The sequence below is a fragment of the Grampus griseus genome (genome assembly GCF_964374135.1).
Source record: "Grampus griseus genome assembly, chromosome: 6".
Lineage (NCBI taxonomy): Eukaryota > Metazoa > Chordata > Mammalia > Artiodactyla > Delphinidae > Grampus > Grampus griseus.
Window position 1 is genome coordinate 70,215,299 of NC_139000.1, and position 6,217 is coordinate 70,221,515.

Below are 6,217 nucleotides of genomic sequence, written 5' to 3' on the forward strand. Positions count from 1 at the left end.
GATACAAAAACAAGACCCATATATATTCTGTCTAAAAGAGACCCACTTCAGATCTAGAGACATACAGACTGAAAGTTAGGGGATGGAAAAAGTTATTCCATGCAAATGGAAGTCAAAAGAAAGCTGGAGTAGCAATACTCATATCAGACAAATAGACTTTAAAATACTGTTACAAGAGACCATTACAAGAGACAAAGAAGGACACTACATAATGATCAAGGGATTAATCTAAGAAGAAGATACAACAATTGTATATATATATATGTACCCAACACAGGAGCACCTCAATACATAAGGCAAATACTAACAGCTATAAAAGGAGAAATCAACAGTAACACAATAATAGTGGGGGACTTTTAACACCCCACTATTATCAGTGGATAAATATCCAGACAGAAAATAAGGAAACACAGGCCTTAAATTATATATTAGACCAGATGGACTTAACTGATATTTATAGAGCTTTCCATCCAAAAGCAGCAGAATACACATTCTTCTCAAATGCACATGGAATATTCTCCAGGATTGATCACATGCTGGGCCACAAAGTGAGCCTTGGTCAATTTAAGAAAACTGAAATCATACCAAGCATCTTTTCCAACCACAATGAGATTAGAAATCAACTACAAGAAAAAAACTTTAAAAAACAACAAAACACGTGGAGGCTAAAAATTATGCTACTAAACAATCAATGGATCACTGAAGAAATCAAAGAGGAAATCAAAAAATATCTAGAGACAAATGAAAATGAAAGCACAACGATCCAAAACCTATGGGATGCAGCAAAAGCAATTCTAAGAGGAAAGTTTACAGCAATATAATCTTACCTCAGGAAACAAGAATAACCTAAAATAACCGAAACTTACACCTAAATCAACTAGAGAAAGAAGAACAAACAAAACCCAAAGTTAGTAGAAGGAACAAAATCATAAAAATCAGAGCAGAAATAAATGAAATAGAGGCAAAGAAAACAATACAAAAGATGAATGAAACTAAAAGCTGGTTCTTTGAAAAGATAAACAAAATTGATAAACCTTTAGCCAGACTCATCAAGAAAAAGAGGGAGAGGGCTCAAATCAATAAAATTAGAACTGAAAAAGAAGTTAAAGCTGTCACCACAGAATACAAAGGATCATAAGAGACTACTACAAGCAACTAAGTGCCAATAAAATGGACCTAGAAGAAATGGACAAATTCTTAGGTACAATCTCCTAAGACTGAACCAGGAATAAATAGAAAATATGAACAGACCAATCACAAGTACTGACATTGAAACTGATTTTAAAATTCTCAATAAACAGAAGTCCAGGACCAGATGGCTTCACAGGCAAATTCTATCAAACATTTAGAGAATAGTTAACACCTATCTTTCTGAAACTCTTCCAAAAATTTGCAGAGGAAGGAACACTCCCAAACTCATTCTATGAGGGAACCATCACCCTGATAACAAAACCAAACAAAGATATCACACAAAAAAAGAAAATTACAGGCCAATATCACTGATGAACACAGACACAAAAATCCTCAACAAAATACTAGAAAACTGAATCCAACAATACATTAAAAGGATCACACACCATGATCAAGTAGGATTAAAATCAGGAACAAGACAAGGATGTCCACTCTTGCCACTTGTATTCAACATAGTTTTGGAAGTCCTAGCCACGGCAATCAGAGAAGAAAAAGCAATAAAGGGAATCCACATTGGAAAAGCAGACGTAAAACTGTCACTGTTTGCAGATGACATGATACTATACATAGAAAATCCTAAAGATGCTACCAGAAAACTACCAGAGCTCATCAATGAATTTGGTAAAGCCGCAGGATACAAAATTAATACACAGAAATCTGTTGTATTTCTATACACTAACAACAAAAGATCAGAAAGGGAAATTAAAGAAGCAATCCCATTTACCATTGCATCAAAAAGAATAAAACACCTAGGAATAAACCTACCTGAGGAGATAAAAGACCTATACTCCAAAAACTATTACAATTCAGATGAAAGAAATCAAAGATGACACAGATAGAAAAATATACCTTGTTCTTGGATTGGAAGAATCAATATTGTCTAAATCACTATACTACCCAAAGCAATCTACAGATTCAATGCAATCCCTATCAAATTACCAATGGCATTTTTCATAGAACTAGAAAAAAAATTTTTTAATTCGTATGGAGACACACAAGACCCCGAAGAGCCAAAGTAATCTTGAGAAAGAAAAACAGAGCTGGAGGAATCAGGCTCGCTGACTGCAAACTATACTACAAAGCTACAGTTATCAAAACAGTATGGTCCTGGCACAAAAACAGAAATATAGATCAATGGAACAGACAGAAAGCCCAGAAATAAACCCACGCACCTATGGTCAATTAATGTACAACAAAGTAGGCAAGTCTATACAATGGAGAAAAGACAGTTTCTTCAATAAATGGTACTGGGAAAACTGGACAGCCTCATGTACAAAAATGAAATTAGAACACTCTTTAACACCATACCCAAAAATAAACTCAAAATGGATTAAAGACCTAAGTGTTAGACCCGATACTCTAAAACCCTTCGAGGAAAACGTAGGCAGAACACTCTTTGACATAAATCACAGCAATATCTTTGTTTTGATCCATCTACTGGAGTAATAGAAATAAAAACCAAAATAAACAAATGGGACCTAATTAAACTCAAAAGCTTTTGCACAGCAAAGGAAACCATAAACAAAATGAAAAGACAACACACAGAATGGGAGAAAATATTTACAAACACTGCTACCAACAGGGGATTAATCTCCAAAATTTACAAACAGCTCATCGGGCCCAATATCAAAAAAAGAAACCATGCCATCAAAAAATGGGCAGGAGACCTAAATAGACATTTCTCCAAAGAAGACATACAGATGGCCAAGAGGCACATGAAATGCTGCTCAACATCACTAATTATTAGAGAAATGCAAATCAAAACTACAATGAGATGTCACTTCACACCAGTCAGAATGGCCATCATAGTAAAGTCTAGAAACAACAAATGCTGGAGAGGGTGTGGAGAAAGGGAACCCCTCCTACACTGTTGGTGGGAATGTAATTGGTACAGCCACTATGAAGAACAGTATGGAGGCTCCTTAAGAAACTAAAAATAGAGCTACCATATGATACAGCAATCCCACTCCTGGGCATATATCCAGAGAAAAATATGGTTTGAAAGGTTACATGCACCCCAGTGTTCATTGCAGCACTGTTTACAATAGCCAAGACATGGAAGCAACCTAAATGTCCATTGACAGATGAATGGATAAAGAAGAAGTGGTACATATATACAATGTATTATTACTCGGCCATTAGGAAGAAGGAAATAAGGCCATTTGCAGCAACATGGATGCACCTGGAGACTATCATGTTAAGTGAGAAAGACAAATAGTATGTGATATCGCTTATATGCAGAATCTAAATAAAAATGACACAAATGAACTTATTACAAAACTGAAACAGACTCACAGACTTAGTGAAAGAACTTATGGTTACTGGGGTAGGGAGGGTGTGGAGGGAGGGACAGACTGGGAGTTTGGGATTGACATGTACACACTGCTATATTTAAAATAGATAACCAACAAGGACCTATTGTATAGTACAGGAAACCCTGCTCAATACTCTGTAATAACCTAAATGGGAGAATTTGAAAAAGAATAGATACCCGTATATGTATAACAATCACTTTGCTGTACACAAACTAACACAACATTGTTAATCAACTATACTCCAATAGGAAATAAAATTTTTTTCAAAAAGTAAAAAGAAACAGGTGAAATTAATTTACTTAACCTAATATATCCAAAATATTATGTCAACATATAATTAATATTAAGAAGTTATGAAATTTTACACATTCTTTTACAAATACTAAACCTTTGGAATCTGGTGTGTATTTTATACCAACTTTACACCACAATTTGGATTCTAAATTGTCATCAGAAATATTCGATCTGTATTTAAATTTAATAAAATTTACTTTCAGAAAGTAGGTTCACAGGTTGTTAGTTGTTCCAAGTATACTGAAGCAGATGTTAATTTTTAAGCTTAAGTTAATAAAATTAAATAAAACTAAAATTCAGTGTCTCAGTCGCATTTGCTATATTTCAAGTGTTCAACAGCTGCATGTGACAAAGGGCTACCATAGTGGACAGAGCAGTTCTTGGCCTTGCAGCTCCAAGCAGTCTGCGCCCCCTCTTGCCTCTGGCCCTTTTCAACTGCAGTCTCTCCACCTGGAAGAGGGTCCTCTTTGCTCCATCACCACCCCTCTTCATTTGGCTCATTTGCTGTCTGTCTCTCCTCTGTGTTCCACAAACACCCTGTTCTATTACAGTACGTTGTCACACTGTTATTATGGATTGGCCACAAAGTTCATTCGGGTTTTTCCTTAACATCTTAAGGAAAAGCCCAAACGAACTTTGTGGCCAACCCAATATAATTGTCTGATTCAATGTCTATTTAGCGTAGTGACTTACACATGAGAGTTACTATGTATAATTGTTAAATAAATGTATAAGCCCATGACATTTCTGCCTACTGAAATTTCAGTCATCCCTTCATTTCTAGTTCAAATCACTTCTCCCTAGGAACTCTAGGCAGACCAGCCCACAGTAAACAGTCTCTCCTTTGTACTCCCAAACTACTTGAAGTCCATATTACTCACAGACCATTTATTAGAATGGTTTTACTTATGTACAAATTCTACTCCCCCAACTAGATAACGAACACTGGAAGAGCAGGAATTCTGGAAAAGAAAATTACCTACATATTAGGTGTTCACAAAATTATTAAATGTATTGCCTGGTTTGAATCTTGTGTCTGGTAATTGCATTTTCCTGGATAATCCAATGAAACTTTTTTTTCTTGTTTTAACTATGATGTTAAAGCCTACTTTCTTTCAGGGACTTCCCTGGTGGTCCAGTGGCTAAGACTCTGCGCTCCCAATGCAGGGGGCCTGGGTTCAACCTCTGGTCAGGTAATTAGATCCCACATGCTGCAACTAAGAGTTTGCATGCTGCAACTAAAAGATCGTAGATCCCGAGAGTCACAACTAAGACCGTAGAAGATCGTAGATCCCGAGAGTCACAACTAAGACCCGACGCAGCCAAATAAATTAATTTAAAAAATAAACCCTCCTTTCTTTCCACCTTTTGACTGGATTTTAAAAGCAATATTTCATAAAGAAAAACTACTTTCTGAATGACTCCATCTACATGTATATGTAGTAAATCATTCATCAAAATATCTTTTGTCTCACAAACTTCTTCATTTATCTGGAATTGGTCAGATCTGATTCATTGTCTAGTCTATCAGTACAGGGTATGTGTCCATCTCTCTGAAGATAAAAGTAATCAATCATTCATCAAAATGTTGTTATATACCAACCTTGTTCATTTCATTTATCAGTGATGAGCTAGATCCTAAATAATCAATTAAGAACAAAGCTTATTTCTCCCTTTTGCAAAAAGGTATCCTTCAGTCGTCAGGCTAAAGGGGAAAAGAGCAAACCAAACTATAAAACTGCTGCCAAATCTGCTCTGTGTGATTTACTGCAAGCATTAAAAATCTCTTCTCTGTTTCTCTACCAGATTGGAAAAGAGAAGAAAGACGAGTGGGTTCAGTTATCATAAATAAATCAGAGCTTCTCAGCTTCTCACATGTTTTATCAACATAGTCCTAATTAAGAACAAATTTGCCTAATTAAGAGGCAAAGCGGGACCTGCCTGTGGGTAGATATGAGCCTGGAGACCCACTCCCTGTAATTGTTCCATTCATGATAACGATCATGGTGTTCTGGCATGACAGAAGCCAAAAGTCTACACTTTCCAGGAGAATGAATGAATGTAGAAATCTTATTTTGGTGCCTCAATTAGTATTAATAGAGCCCTTTTCCCCATTCTCTCCTATTTTCCCAACTAATGCCCCCTTGTTATCTTAGCAGAGGTGGGGATTAATCAGGGTATAATATAGTTGAAAAACACCTAGGGTGGAGGGAATTAGGAATTCTGGGTATTGAATTTTGAGTTGGCAAAAAAATTATATAACGTTCTGTTGCCTTGACAATTATTTACATCTTTCAGGGGTTGTTCATCTTGTCATGTACTTTGTCTTCCCAAGGACATTATAGGTTTCTATAAATTGTGGAGTGATTTAGGTGCCACTCCCAAAAGCCTGGCACATGCCTTACACTTAATGAGCA